This window comes from Balaenoptera borealis, assembly GCF_965194805.1.
Source record: "Balaenoptera borealis genome assembly, chromosome: 5".
Lineage (NCBI taxonomy): Eukaryota > Metazoa > Chordata > Mammalia > Artiodactyla > Balaenopteridae > Balaenoptera > Balaenoptera borealis.
In genome coordinates, this window is record NC_138862.1 from 108,845,123 (window position 1) to 108,861,713 (window position 16,591).

Consider the following 16,591-nt stretch of genomic DNA (forward strand, 5'->3'; position numbering starts at 1 on the left):
GTGTTGATATTTATTAAATTCTTATAACAGTATGGCACATAGTAAGACTATATGGGCATTTATTAACTCTGTGAAGAATTAATATAGGGATAGTATGTAGTATTTACCATCAAAATCATCACATTGTCAAAATCTAATAGTCCAGGTGTTTTAATATAGCAAAACAACTGTATATTTGTCAGCTCTTTTCTTGCTGTGTAACTCGTGAGAGCACCTTGACTTAGGAGCTTTTTTGAGAATTTGTTACTTTAAAAATTTCTATTTATTATAAAAACAGATATTAAAGGACACAAGAAGGAAGAAGATTCCCCTTAGTATCCTCATTTAACTCTTCAAACACTCCTCTTTCCTTCCAGCCTGGCTAATACATATACAAGGTAGCAGTTCTAATTAGAGTGTATATTTTTGTGTGTGGGCCTCGTACTTTTCTCAATAGAAGAGACTCCCTGTACCTGTCAAGGCCAGAGAGGAGCCTGTTAGTTCTGGATCCTATCCCCTCTCACCTTCTCAAGGTCTTTTCTCCTGAATCATCCATTTCTTCCTCTCAATTGAATTTCTCACATTAGCTTGTAATATGCTCTTATATCTCAAATCTTAAAAAATTCCTCTTTTGACCTCAACATCCCCTTTAATCATTATCCCATTTATAGTCTGCCCTTCACAGCAACACCTGTTGAAAAATCTGTGTCTTGTGCTCTACAGGCTTTTTGATGTGTGAAATTTGTTCTATTTTTCTCCTGCTCTTGACTGATTACTTTAATGAATATTTTTCCTTTTTCTGATTTAAAAAAAATTCACGCATCACCATTTTATTACCTTGCTATAGAATCCTTCAAATAATTTATAGAAGAAAAAGATTAACAGATGAATAAGAACAAAGGATTAATAAATCTGTATAAATGGAACAATTTGGATAGTAATATTCTCCCTGTAGGTGTGTTCTGATAATCAAATGAGTTAAAGTGTATAAGTGGTCCAGCACCTGGGACACAGCATGGCCTCAACCAATTTAAGTTTCCTTACATAATCATTCTCTTCAGATGTACTATAAAATTTTGCAAGTAACCTCATCACTCATGTACTTACTTCTCATTTTTTTTCCATAGTGAAACTGTTTTATAGGAAATTGTAATAGTTCTTCCCACTCACCATACTGTCCCCGTAGGGAAATTTTGGAGTGATTTTTTTCCCACAAGGGTAGGTAACTTTTGACCTAACACAGAAAAAAGCTACAGGAGAGGTTAAAAAAAGAGAAAAGGAAAAAAAAAATGTATGTGAAGCAGAGACCTCTCAAAAATAAAAGAAATGCCTTCAAATTGCAAGCAGCATGATGGTGGCATCAAGGTAGCTTTGAGAGTTTGGGGGTCAAGTTGGGAAGGGGAGAGAACTATACGTGAAGATGATGTTATACGTAAAATTTAAAAATGTTTATAAGATATTTTATAAACTATAGGTCTCATCTCAGATGTCCATTCCAATGCCACTAGTAGCAACAACATGAAGTGCTGTGTTGAGAATTCGGAAGTTATACCTGGACTCAGCATAAAAATGTACACTGATCAAGTACTACTAAGCTATACATTTAGTCTAAATGAATGCTGATCGATGTTTCATATTTGCCATCTCTGTTCTATACAATATAAGACAATAATAATGATGACGATATTAAGAAAACTGGCAGTTATTATAGTCAGTGAAAGTATAAGAAATATACATATTCAAAGAGAAGAGAAAAGTGATGAGATTATTTTTCTGCTTTACTTATATATATTATCAAGAGCTTAAAATTTTTTTTAACGGACCTTCTAAAGAGCTTATTCCTATGCAGAAAATACCAAATGACCTCCATAGTCAAATTTTCTGGGAACTAGTTCCAATAAGATTTACTTCCTTAAAAATGTTACTATGAAGAAAGGAAAAGAGCTCACCCTTACATGTCAGTTATCTTTATTACAAAATACACCAACCCAAACTTGTGTTTCAAACAACCACAATCATTAACTTTGCTTACAAACTGCACTTGAGCAGGGTTCAGGCAGAGTAGCTCTGCTCCATGCAGCATCAAATGGGGCAACACAAAGGTTGTGACTGACTTGATGGCTGGGGGCTGAATTTCCCTGAAGGCTTGCTCACTCATGTACCTGATGGTTGTTGCTGGCTATCAACTAGGAATTCAGTTGGATTTGGCACTCAGAACACTCATATGCGGTTCCTCCATGAGGCTGTTTGGCTTCCTCATAGCATGGAGGCTGGTCTCCATGAGCAAATGTCCCATGAGACAGGAAGTGGAAGCTGCCAGTTTCTGAAGGTGTGGACCTGGAAACTGGTAGAGTATAACTTAACTGTTTTCTAATTGTCAAGTAGTCAGAAAGCCCAGATTTAAAGGGAGAGGACACAGACTCAGCTCCTCGAAGGGAAAAGTGTCAAAGAATTTGGGGGCCATGTTTTAAGTAAAAATAAACAAATGGGACCTAATCAAACTTAAAAGCTTTTGCACAGCAAAGGAAACCATCAGCAAAATGAAAAGACAACCTAGAGAATGGGAGAAAATATTTACAAATGATGTGACCAACAAGGGGTTATCATTCAAAATATACAAAGAGGTCATACAACTCAGTATCAAAAAAAGAAAAAAGACCCAATCAAAAATGGGCAGAAGACCTAAATAGACATCTCTCCAAAGAAGACATAGAGATAGATGGCCAATAGGCACATGAAAAGATGCTCAACATCACTAATTAAGAGAAATGTAAATTAAAACCACAATGAGGTATCACCTCACATTGGTCAGAATGGCTATCATCAAAAAGTCTACAAATAATAAATGCTGGAGAGGGTGTGGAGAAAAGGGAACCTTCTTACCTTACCTTCACACACTCACAAACACACAATGGAATATTACTCAGCCATAAAAAAGAATGAAATGCTGCCATCTGCAGCAACATGGATGAACCTAGAGATTATCATACTGGGACTTCCCCGGCGGTCCAGTGGTTAAGACTCTGCACTTCCAATGCAGGGGGTGTGGGTTCAATCCCTGGTCGGAGAACTAATATCCCACATGGCGTGCAGCACAGCCAAAAAAAAGAGAGATTATCATACTAACTGAAGTAAATCAGACAGAGAAACACAAATATTATATGATATCTCTTATATGTGGACTCTAAAAAATAATACAAATGAATCTATATACAAAACAGAAATAGACTCAGACATGGAAAACAAACATATGGTAACCAAAGGGGAAAGGGACAGGGGGAAGGATGAATTAGGATTATGGAATTAACAGATACTAGCTACTGTACATAAAATAGATAAGAATCAAGGATTTACTGTTTAGCACGGGGAACTATATTCAATATCTTGTAATAAACTATGATGGAAAATAATCTGAAAAGATATTGAATCACTTTGCTGTACACCTGAAACTAACACAATATTGTAAATCAAGTCTACTTCAAGAAGATAAATTAGGGCTTCCCTGGTGGTGCAGCGGTTAAGAATCCGCTGGCCAATGCAGGGGACATGGGTTCGAGCCCTGGTCCGGGAAGATGCCACAGGCCGCAGAACAACTAAGCCCACGAGCCACAACTACTGAGCCTGCGTGCCACACTACTGAAGCCCACGCACCTAGAGCCCGTGCTCCGCAACAAGAGAAGCCACCACAATAAGAAGCCCGTGCACTGCAATGAAGAGTAGAACCCGCTCACTGCAACTAGAGAAAGCCTGTGCGCAGCAACAAAGACCCAACGCAGCCAAAAATAAATAAACAAGTTAATTTAAAAAAAGAAAATAAATTTTAAAATTGATACAAATTGAAACTATCAAAATGATTGAGAAATACAAAAATGATAGCAAAAGAAAAAGAAAAAATGTAACTAGAAAGTAGATAAAGGCAATTATTCTATATAAAATATCAATAGGATGGTAATTCAAAGTGTGAAATGACTAAATAAAGCAAGCATAATATTGAGAGCACAAATAAAATAGGTATTGAGCATGTGTGATAATATACCCAGTGATTTTCAGGATAAAAGATATGGCCATATGTTCTAACACTTAGGATAGTCTGCGACATAATAAAGGAAAAGTCTAGATATATCACATCTGAAATTCCATGAAACTTTAAAATCAAGGGGTAATAAAAAATCTAATTAATAAAGCAAAAGCAACTTAGGAATAGTTAATCAGTATAAATCTATGCAAATTATGTATTTTGAAGTCAAATATTATTAATGAAGCCTTCCATGAACCAATTATAATAATCTGTTGTAATATAACTCAAAATATTAGTCTTGTCAGGCTCTTCATCTTGTTGAAGAAGCAAAGATATAAAATCGTTCTATCTGTCTGAGATAACAAATAACCAATAGTTTTTGTTCTCTTTCTATAGTGAGTTCTGGTTCAATCAACTCACATAACACTGTTAATAACAAAAATAATAATAAACAAAAGCCTGTATTTACTGAGTTACCATGTATTACCAATTATTCTAAGTGTTTTACATATATTAACTTACTTAATACTCAACATTAATATCCTATTTTTACCAGTGAGGAAACTGAGGCATGAAAATTTCAGTAATTATCTAAAGTCACCCAGCTAGTAAATGATAGAGCCAAAACTGATAGAGGCAGTCTGATGCCAGAGCCCCATATCAAACCCAGTATAGTCTGTAAAAGGCAAAAAGTAGCAGTGCACATGATTGAAAAAGCATTCTTCATATTCTATGAAGACAATTATTTTCAACTATTCAGTAGACTCAAGCTGGATCATTTCATCAAAGGAAAAAAAAAAAGAATGAGTTAATTAATAGAATAAAACTAAACTTGACTATTTCTCAAACCCTACCTCTTTGGAAACAGGAAGCAGGTCATAGAGGTATAAATCAAAAGAAAAGAGGTGATAATAAGAGAGACAGCCGAAATATATTCTCTGCTTTCTTGCCTCACACTGTCTTCAAGTAAAAGCAATGAAAAAGACTCATTATTTGTCTAGGAGCAAATACAGGGACTAAAGAGGATACTTTTAACTAACAATGAAATCATTAATGACACCCAACAGAACGTCTAATGAATGTATTTACAGAAGATTCATTTGTATTCCTCAAGGGCCACTCAAGGGTTAAACATGAACAAAATTTCATTTTATCCCATCTAATGAAGATCTAAGTTAATACCTCTTAGAGAAGGAATTTGCTTGCAAGAGAATGATAAACATAAAATTCTCAATCTGCTTTTTTGTTTAACATGATCAAACACCAGAAAGCCTAAAGAACAAAAATTTTAAGGATAGTTTCTTTTTTTAACATCTTTATTGGAGTATAATTGCTTTATAATGGTGTGTTAGTTTCTGCTTTATAACAAAGTGATTCAGCTATACGTATACATATATCCCCATATCTCTTCCCTCTTGCATCTCCCTCCCTCCCACCCTCCCTATCCCACCCCTCTAGGTGGTCACAAAGCACCGAGCTGATCTCCCTGTGCTATGCGGCTGCTTCCCACTAGCTATCTATTTTATGTTTGGTAGTGTATATATGTCCATGCCACTCTCTCACTTTGTCCCATCTTACCCTTCCCCCTCCCCGTGTCCTCAAGTCCATCCTCTAGTAGGTCTGTGTCTTCATTCCCGTCCTGCCCCTAAGTTCTTCACGACCTTTTTTTTTGTTTGTTTAGATTTTAAGGATAGTTTTAAAATGAAAATCAGAGAGAAATTAACTGTAAAAGCTGTCAACTGTAAGAATGTTCCTATATAATTAATCTTCTAGTTCAGTAATGGAGATCACTAAATTTTTAACTTAACCCTTTAAGGGAATGATTTATTGGAGAGAAGAGTGCAGAGGGGGATAAGGCCTCCCTATACCCATTAGCTTTTTCTTTTTAAAGAAGACTGACTTTATGACTATTCTAGGTGGTGACAATTGAGAGACTACCTATGGAAGTTCTAAAGAAACAAGTCCAGTAGGGGAGGCAGACGAGAAAATCCATTTTTATAACTGTGTAGTAGTTAAGTTCTATAATACAGATATGCAAAGGGAATGCAGAACTAACTCAGTCTGGTGGACGATAACTAAGACTTCCAAGAGAAAGTGACACGAAGTGATTCTTAAAGAATCAGTAAAATTTAGCCAAGAAGAGACCCAAAATCAATGGCTCTGAAATGATAATTTGAACCACTTACATTTTATGGTTCTAGTAGAGCTCATCACAGTTACATGAATAAGACCAAAAATTTTCAGATAAATTCAAAAGCATTTGAATTAATGTGTATTATGATTCTCATCCCTTCCTCCCTCCCTATTTTTCTCATTTCAGAAAGAAAAACTCTATGTAACTCTTTAGACAAGTTGGAAATCAAGTCATTTTTTTTCCTATAAACCATGAAAGAGATCTTCTTTTAAAGTTTAACTTCTGTCTCGAATTATCTTTAGAAAAAAACGGCAGATAATAAAGATATCAAAAAATTCCTCACAACTGAAAGCAGAATGAACACTGATATTGTTCGGTATCTTAAATATATATCTTATATCTCCAGTGTATGAGGAGGAATAGGTAAGTGGGTTGGGAAGAGCTACATTCAGTCATTCATAAATATTTATTAACTGTAAACAAAAAACTCATATCCAGAATCTATGAAGAATTCCATCAAGTCAATAAGAAAAAAACATACAATGGTAGGAAAATGGGCTAAACACTTAAGTAGACACTCCATAAAATAAGAAATTCATGTGGCTAACAAACCAATGAAAAACTACTAAAGCTTTCTGGTAATCGGCGAAATGGCAATTAAAAGTAAAATGATTTAAGTTTGGCTAAAATAGAAAAGTCTGACCATACCAAGTATTGGTGAGAAGGTAGAGCAATGGTAACTCTTATATACTACTGTTGAGAAAAGAAATTGATATAACAACTTTGGAAAAGTTTCACATCCTAGTAAATTTGAAATTATATATACCGTATGAGACAGCAATTCCACTCTTAGGTGTGGAGTTTAGAGAAGATCTTGTACAAGTGAACCAGGATATAAACTTTTACAAGAATTCTCAGAGCAGCCTTGTTCATATTAGTTGCAAAATGAAGACAACAAAAGTACATCAACGGCAAAAAGGGTAAAAAAAACTGCAGTATGTTCATACAATGAAATATTATACAGCACAAAAACAACACAGTACAGCTACACGCAAACAGATGAGTCTTGAGAACAATGTTGAGAAAACAAAGACCCAAAAGAATATATAGTATATGATTCCAGTTGAAAACTGGGAAAATTTAACTATAGTGCTTAGCATTATATATTTAGGTGGTAAAACTATTCATAAAAGCAGGGGAGTGATTACCACAATAGAGGGTAAGATGGTAGTTATGACAGGAAGGAGAAAATGGGGGCTCCTGAGGTACTAGCGAAGTGCTGCTTCTTGATCTGGGTGGTATAACACAGACATATGCTTCATAATTTGGTGATCTGTACACTTACATACTTTTCTCTATATTTCATACTACAATAGGTCAAAGAGAACTGTGAAATGCTGAATACCTAAACATCCAAAAGAGATAAATTATGTTTAAAAAACAGATAGAGAATCTTACTGAGTACCTTCTATATGCTAGGAACTATGTTAGGTGTTGAGGACATAGTATACAAAAGAGACCCACGGTCTGACTCTCTAAAAGTCTGAAAAAGGTCAAACAAATAATTATGAACATCGTATTTAATTAAAAACTGATCGACTGCTATGAAGGAAAAGTTCACAATGTTTCAAGAGATGCTGACACTATCTAGTGATAGGCGTCAGGAAGGCTTCACTGAGATATGAAATTTAAGCTGAAACTTTAATAACAAGCCTAAATTAATCTGCGAGGGAGGAAGGAGCTAAGTATTTCAGGCAGATGGAATAACATGCAAACCAAAAAACAAGAAGCAGGCCAGTATAGTTACAGTTTAGTAAAGAGCAGTCCAAGATGAGGCTGGAGAAGTAGACACAGGCAAACCTGGAAGAATTTGTAGCCATGTTAAGAATTCTGAAATTTTATCCTAAAGGTAAATGAAAGCCACCAAAGGGTGTTTTCTTTGGCAGGGGAATGACAGGTTCCAGTTTACAGGTTAAGATCATTCTGGGTGCTATGGGATGGATCATAGGGGGCAAGACTGTGAACACATGAGTTAGAAAGCTACTGCAGTGGTCAAGGCAAAGGAATGATGATGACTCGCCTAGAGTAAAGGCAGTAAAAATGGGATTAGTAGAAAGATTAAAATGTATTTTAGGTGGCTACAGACCATGCTAACAGAATGGATGTGGCAGGCGGGGACCTTGCCAAATTGCTCTTTTGAGCAACTGGAAAGATGTAATGGAGGGACAATGAAAGAGGAGCAGGATGAGGATGGGAGCAGGAAGATAAAAGAATTCAGGACAATCTTGCCCGTTTGACATGTAAGTAGAGAAGACCGGCAGTTAGCTATGTAAGTCTGCAGTTTTGAAGAGAGGGTTGGAATTTAGAAATTGTTGCACATGGGTGATATCTGAAGTCCTGGGAATGGATGAGATCACTTAAGATGAAAATATACATGGGAAAAAAAGTAAGCACATTCCATGAGGAACACTTAGGACTTAGAGTGAGAAGGAGCTTATTCATGGATTAAGACTGAACAATAATAGCAATGAGTGGCATAAAGGACAATTATGTGGTCAACAACCCTGGCTTCTCAGTACAGTGCAAGTGTTAAAGATAGTATTTCTTAGTATAATAGTCACATATAGAAAATACTGACAACCTATTTTCTAAATATTGACTATGTAAAATTCATAATTTTATGCAATAGTCAAACAATATCAAAATTTATCCTCCCTCAACCCTGTGCATTATCCTATGCTTCCTCTACCTTGTTTAATTATATGAGCTAAATGACTTTACCTTTCCCAAACTCATTAATTTTTATAAACTATATATTAGTAAATCCATAAACAATATCTTTCAGTTACCCTCTTTTATTTGTGTTATTCCTGTAGTTCTAATTTTTGCTACCTAAAGCTCAGTTCAGGTGACATTACTCTGTGGATACAGGCAACAGCTCCCAAAGCCTGCAAACTTTAATGAGCACGTACCACGTGCTAGTCACTCTTACAGGATGGGGGATATGTTCTTGAACAAATAGGCAAAATTCCTGCCCTTACCAGAGCTTATTTTCTAGTAGGGAAGCTTGATGCTAAGCCACTAATCAAGCACAAAATATAATGTTAGAGAGTAATGAGAGCTATGAAGGAAAATAAAGCAAATAAATTATGAAAGAAAATAAATAAAACATAACAAAACATTCTGTTCCTCCATCTTCAACTGTGCCTCTAGGAAGTGTTATGTATACCTATGTTTGTCACGTCACTTCTTCTGCCTTTTATGATAGTACTTCTGGCCTCTAAGCTCCAAGAGGCGGGGACTATGATTCTCTGTAGCCCTCTAGTTTCTCTCACTTTGCATATACTGTATTCAAGTGCACCATTTTTCACTAAGTCATTGGTGGTCCGAAAAGATGCCAAGAAATCTTAATTCACTGTAAATGACTAGTGGCGATTATTAAAATATACACAAAATCTCTAATTTGCTCATTGTTTTCTGCTATGGTTATTTGCCTCAGCTTATTACTTAACTATGTCATATGGTCTTAATAATGTTTATAAATTAGTTAATGTTTATCAAGATAGCAAATGATACTGTGTCTGCATTACCACGCCTGTTTTCTGGCTAGATGGTGTGTCACCTTCATCAAGAGGCTCAGTCTGCTGGTGCTGGCTAAATTTAGCAAAGTAATAAATTGTGCTTGTGTTTACTCTTCGATTTCTAACTATAACTGCTATATTTTCAACATGGCTTTGATGACTCAAAGTCCCAAAAAGCGACAGTTCAATAAATGTATCGTAAGGTTGAGAAAATAAGTTTTAATACTGCAATAATTAACTAGTAGATCAAGAGCATCTATAGGCAATCTCATCATGGGGAGAGAGGGTCTGATGGAATGCCAGTTTTGAAAGAGCTCTTCGGGACGTTGTGTATCCTCCCCTGACCGACCCCAACCTCTCAGACACAATCGCATTTCACAGATAAGAAAGCCGAGACAAAGAGTGATTATTAACTGGTGAAAATCATATGGACAATGAAAGGCAAAGTCAGGATTAGAATTCAGGACATCTGTCTCTTCTCCTGTCAGGGCTGTTTTCACCATCTCTCGAATTTTTGAAACTGGGCCTCCATGAAATCTATGACATAGGGCAAGTAAGACTGAAAGATGTCATGCTAAGCAAAGTTAAAGAGGATTACTTCCGGATTTCTTAAAATCTAAAACAGGCTAATGTACATTGAGATTTCTTAAAAGAAGTGTGTAGAGTTTTCAATGTACCTGGTGAAAAAAAACTGTTAACAGAAATCTTATTAACAAAGCAACACAGAAAATCGTTTGGGGAACTTAAACCTGCCCCTTTAATTTTCAACTTATTTTGACTTTATTAAAACACAATTAGAAGCAAACCAGGATGTACAGTTTACATACTATAAAGACTCTCTGAATTTATTTTACTTATCTACCAAATAATGTAAGTTGTAAGGCAATTATTAATTTCTAGTTAGTGGTAGATCATGTCCCATGAGTTCGACCTAAATGTGATATTTTGATCACTTAGGAACATTGTTCATTGTATGTACATTTCCACACATACAAAAATAAACTATTTGTGTTTAAATTAGTTATAAAATAAAGCAAATTAATGGCGTACTTTTAATAGATCTTAGTGAGTTTTTAAAGACATCCATTAATTCCTGGAATTAATCATGTTTTATTCCCATTTCATGATGAAGGCATTTGAAATCTGCATTTCCTGCAAATATGTTTAAATTTTAATTTTTCCTTTGACAATAAGAATATTTGATTTCAACTGCTTTAAAACAAACTCTAAAAATCAATAACAAAGAGGACAAAGTAGTTTTGAGGCTGTGATAAAAATAGGTACTAAAATGCTACTGGTTATACAGGATCTGTTGTGAATAGGTCAGCTCAGGGTCCCAGGTAAACATCTTGTTTGTGTCCTGAAGCCTTGTTTTCTGCATGCCTTATACTCTCAGTAGGGTCCTCCTACTCGGGTCCAAACATCAGGCCACTGCACCCTATCGATCTTCTTTAAATCTCCAGAATAATAAATTTCAAGGCAACACAGCAGAAGTCGACTAAAGCCCTTTAATTACATCACTGCTGAAAGGAAATCATTGATCAATGGCATTATGGGAAAATAAACTGCCCCCCAAACCAGATCAAAGTCAATAAAATAGCTGACTAGCTGCCCCATTTGGGACTTCTGCTAGATTAGTGCTCATGGACAAGCAAAAGAGACAATTCTAACGCATGCTGCTTACTATCTTTTTGAAGTTCTCCCTGGCAGGTGTCACGCTCTGAGCATGGTTTTTGATTACTCTAATTAAATATAATATTATCAACAGATCTTCATATTGATCCTTAAATCCCCCCTTCTAAATGAAAAATTAAAAGCCTAGAGAAAGGGCCTCATAGGGTACCAGATTATTTTAATGATTGTACTCCTTTATCAATTTTCTTCATGGTGCATTATTCTAATATTTATCAATACCAAAGTACCAACTAGTTTAGGAATTTTAAATAATATGCAAAATGAATAATTTTTATAATTGGCTCTTCCTGAGATTAGATAAATTCTTTTATGTTTACATGAAGTTACATTCCTTGGTTAAAGTCTAAATAAATAATTTTTCCTATTAACTGTTGCTAACTGTGCTGGTCACTATTTATTTATGGTATGATTTAAATACATTGCCTAATACAGATAATGCAATATGGCAAATAGTTCATTTCTCTCAGGTAATTAGTTTGGAAAACTATGAAAACATTTTAAGAAAATAATTTTATAATAGCCTATAAATATTTGTTTGTAGTTTACAAATAGGCAAGATTATTTAAATATGCTTTTAAAATTCTACATATTCACATTTCAAAATGTTGTCTTCTACTTGATTAAGAATAACAATATGCAAACAAATCTGAAAGCCTCAAATCTCTTTTCAAAAAGGAGAAAGTATAAATTTATAACATGTAAGTATTTATAAACTTACCGGCACTTAAGTTTTTCACGTACAACTTTAGCACTGTATAATAATAAAATGTAATGTCATCTTCAAAGTAAATTTGAGAATTTTGAGAATAATGTAAGTTTAAGAACATACAAGGGGAAACCTAAAATATCAGATACAATGACTCATTTATGGGTATTACTTTAGCCACTCCACCCAGGAGAAGCTAATACCCATGCCTTCTTCCCATTCTACATTTCTTCTTATTCACTCACTATTCCCTCAGGTGGTTCTCTTTGCTAATGCCCAAATGGCATCAACCTGTTGTTTAGCATGTCTATGAAAAGGCTAGCCTGCTGGCTAATTTACCAAGGGATTAAAGCCCTGAAACCACTTCAATCTGCTACTTTGTTTCCATGTAAAAGCCTTACCCATCACACCAGTTCCCTCATGTTAAAATTGAAAATCTCTTCAAAAGAAAGAACTCAACATAAGAACTGTTTAAGAAAGAAATTACCAAAAATAATATTCTGCACCCGTAAACAGTGCTATGAAATTGCATTCTGTTGGTCAAGTCCTGAGTTATATATTAAAAAGAATTTCAGGTATTGTTTACCATTTCATAAAATTAAGCAAATTAACACAGGCACCAACAGTGGCATGGGGATGGAGGGTTTGGGAGGCCACAAGGATTAATGTAAAGCTGTATGTAGATATAGTTTATCATTGCAGCATAACATTTAATTAAAATTCATATTTGTGAGCATTCTGTTGAATGACAAAACATTATGGTAACTGCGCTGATTCACACTAGAAAATGGAGGTTCCCCAAAACAAGCAACTCTCCGAGTTCCTGATCTTATAATAATAAAGACCTAAAGATTCACTGTTCTTATAAAACTTGATAGGCACATATAGCAATTAATTTTTCTCTATAAAAAATCTGCTAGCTCTATTTTTTTTAATTAGATAAGCTTTAAGTTGATACATTTTATGCAGAAAACTTTTACATTTTTTTCCTGTTTGGATAAAGTTTAATCATTTATAGAACAGTAATAATCACAGAGATATCTTCCTTTAATGACTTCTTTACTCCATGAAAACTATTACAACAGCCCCAAATCTGTGCTATGTTGCCATAAAAATATTGAAAAAAAACTTTATATTTTTAAGTTGTATTCATTACCCAACTTTTTTAAAATTAATTTTTATTGGAGTATAGTTGCTTCATTACCTAACTTCAGTGACAACTAGTTGAATAAACTGAGAAAATGTAGTGAACCTATACTTATGTCTTACTGAAGAATAAACAACTGAAATGCAAATACATATTCATTACATCCTTGCTATACTTCAGTAAATCAGTTTTACCAATAACTTCAGCGTTATCGGAATTAAAGTAGAACTGTATATTAAAGAGGATAAGTTTCCATTTTAAAGTAATCTCAATTTTCTCTAAAAAACTTTTCCCAGGTCAGTTGAAAACAAATTTCAGTAAATTTACTACATGAGCCATTATTTCACAATATTTCACTAATGTTTATTATAATCCTGAGAAGTGAGGGAGAAAAAAGCACAATGACAAAACAGCTGACCCGATAAAATCTAAATTATGAAGTAGTTTATAGCTTATAGTAGTGACCTGGATTAGATCATTCAAAGGGGAAGACAAATATTATTGTTTCTCTCTTCATTTCTTTACTATCATAACTAGTGTTCCTTGTACCTATTGGTGCCAACAGCACAGATTTGCTGGAATGAAAAACAATGCCAGGGATGGATGTGTCAGTGCCAAAGGCTCAAGAGAAAATGAATGTACTCTAAGTTAGGATCTGTGTGATATTCAAATTCAAAGTACTTCACATAAGGACAGAACATTCAAGGTCCCATTTCAATCACAATTTTATTATAGTGACAAATATGAAATTCTGACTGCCAATAAAAATACTGAATTTGATGCACTTCTGTGCAAAATTCATGGCCTGGAAAGATATTCTGCAAGCTGTCACCCCCAAGGACCATAATGGATTTGTCTTTAAAGAAAAATGTTTAGAGTATGAGTTACCAAATATATTTTATGTAAGATTTCACATTTTAAATCAAGAAATGTAAATTATTTTTCTTAGTTGATATTTATTGACAAAATTCACATTAAGTGAAATTTTGAGACATTCCTTAATCAAGTTTTATAATAATAAAATATATTTTAGTATTCCTTTTCTACCAGAACTAATGTTAATTTCTTTCTTATAGTTTGTATCATGGGCTGGTATGCTGAATTTTATAGGATCCAAATTAATAATCATTAAACGAAAATCTCTTATTAAATTGCTCATAGAAATATAAATGCATATATATTAATAATCAGTACTAGAAAAAGTAATAAGTTCAATTTTAGCCTTTAAGCAATAGATGAAATAGTTTATTGATTTTCATTTATTTTAAATAAGTTAAGCAAAAATATCAACCAGAAAAACAGGGTGGTTTTCAAATTTACATCCTTGTTGGGGTATATTTCCTAAAAACAGAATTTTTAAAGCATAAAACAACTGCTACATTTTACTTTTGATTAAAATAAAGTTTGAAGTAAACAGATACATTACTGAGTGTATCCTTCCTATCTTCACGGAAGTACCCACTTTTTTTTTACTTAGAGAAAAAACTGAGAATAAAGTATACCATGGAGAATAATTTCTGCCAACCTCTATAATTCACCAAAACCAGACTGCTTCTATGCCTCTAAAAAAGGAAGCAAGACACTGGATGCAAAGCTTCAACAAACTATTATTACACACTTTTCTAGTCCATTAAAAAGAAGTAATTTAATCAGTTTATAGTTTCTAAGGAAAATCTCATTCAGAGAAATTTTATTGCCAGCTATCTAAATAGTAAATACCTATTATCCTCTCAAAATGAGTTTTTGCTTGCCAAGGGCAAACCCACTGCTGTTATTGTAGAGCTCTGTCAGAGAAACAAGAAGTTAAAAAGGTTATAAAGATACCATTAATGTCATGGGACTGTCTTGTCAGGACTCAAAAATGCTTAGTAATTGAGGGTTTTATTCAAAGTGTATTAGCACCCATACAAACAGCACAGTTAATATGATGCTTTAGGCTTTATTTTGTTACAGCACAGCAAAATCACCTACAAACAGCTGAATAATGTAAATGTATCTGCAGGAAAGCACAACTCATTTTATCATCTGGTTCTAGCTTGAGTCTTTGAAGAAAATGTCAATAACATACATACAGCTTAAAGGCAAATCTAGATCCAACCAATGAGAACAACAGAAAAAAGTATAAATGATAACTAATTGGTCCTGACAGCATGAGCCTTTGATAGAAGTATGAGGGTAAGCAAAGGGCAAATGTTCTTTATTTAATTTATATATTTTAATCTTAAAAGAAACTGCTACAATGTAGCTTATATCAATGTTCATTAATATAGAAAGTAATGAATGATTACATTGAAACAATAGACAATAAGAAGCATAAATGTTTCTATTTCTATCATATAACTTGTTAATCCATTGATGATTTACAGAAATAAAATGATCATCCTTGGAATTTTCTGATTTTTAGAGCTATTGGAATAATTAGAAAATATTCTACTGAAACTTTTCAAATTTAGGAAGTACATAATATAATTTTTAAAGTTATTCACCTGTCAGCTCTAACAATTATGTAAACAATGAACATTTAAAGAAAACCTTTAAAGATTTACTTGTTTTAAAATTTTGAATATCACTTACACTATGCCTATACTTCCTTCTTTTCAGATTATTGTCAGTTATAAACATGGATATACAAAGTTTATAAAAAGTGGCCTGATGAAGGACTAGTGTTTCAATAAATATCAATATTTGCTTTCAATAAATCAAATATCAGCAGAGTAGTAGAAAGAGAAAAAGCTCTCAGTACATATTTTCTGACTGGGGAGGAAACTGGATGGTCAACCTTTAAGGGCAGCACATGTCAAGCAAATGATGGAGGCTTAGCAATAATTAAATTCTACCCATAGTTCCTTAAGGTAGGTTCCACTAACCCAAACATGCCTGCTGGGGAATTCTTTTCAGCCTTCAAAGGCCAGCTCTGGCATCAACTCCTCCATTCACTCTTCCTAGACTACTCTCACTATTCCTTTTCCTCTAGACCTTGTATAAAATTCCACTGTTACACTTAGTACAGACAGGGAGTGTGAATTGTTCATTTACATATACTTAGCACATGTCATGTTATCTACACATATAGTAAGGGTTCAAAAATGTTCGTTAAATTGCCAATAAAGTCATGATCATATTTGAATTGAAATTCAAGATGATTTGTTTCTATGGTCTGGCCAAAGACCTTGTCAAACGGTTTTCAGTGGATCTCCATACCTCCTTTTTTTTTTTTTTTTTTTGGAAGGTATGCTTTCTGAATTCGTGCATGCTTGAACATGATTTTATTAACCTCCAGACTTGATTACATAATATATGTGTAGTTTTTAAGTTGTTTAACATTGCTTTT

The 16,591-nt window shown here is 34.0% G+C and overlaps 1 protein-coding gene and 1 long non-coding RNA gene across 6 annotated transcripts in view; one reads left to right on the top strand and one right to left on the bottom strand.

The window, feature by feature from the left end:
* LOC309629960 overlaps positions 1-15,079 on the top strand; it is a 42,696-nt gene extending 27,617 nt beyond the window's left edge. The window contains exon 2 of the long non-coding RNA XR_014245329.1: positions 703-15,079. This is a non-coding gene — a long non-coding RNA (uncharacterized lncRNA). The remainder of the gene's footprint in view (positions 1-702) is intronic.
* The window catches only part of RSRC1 (arginine and serine rich coiled-coil 1), a 424,641-nt gene that overhangs the window by 97,113 nt on the left and 310,937 nt on the right, over positions 1-16,591 (bottom strand). The window lies entirely within an intron of this gene.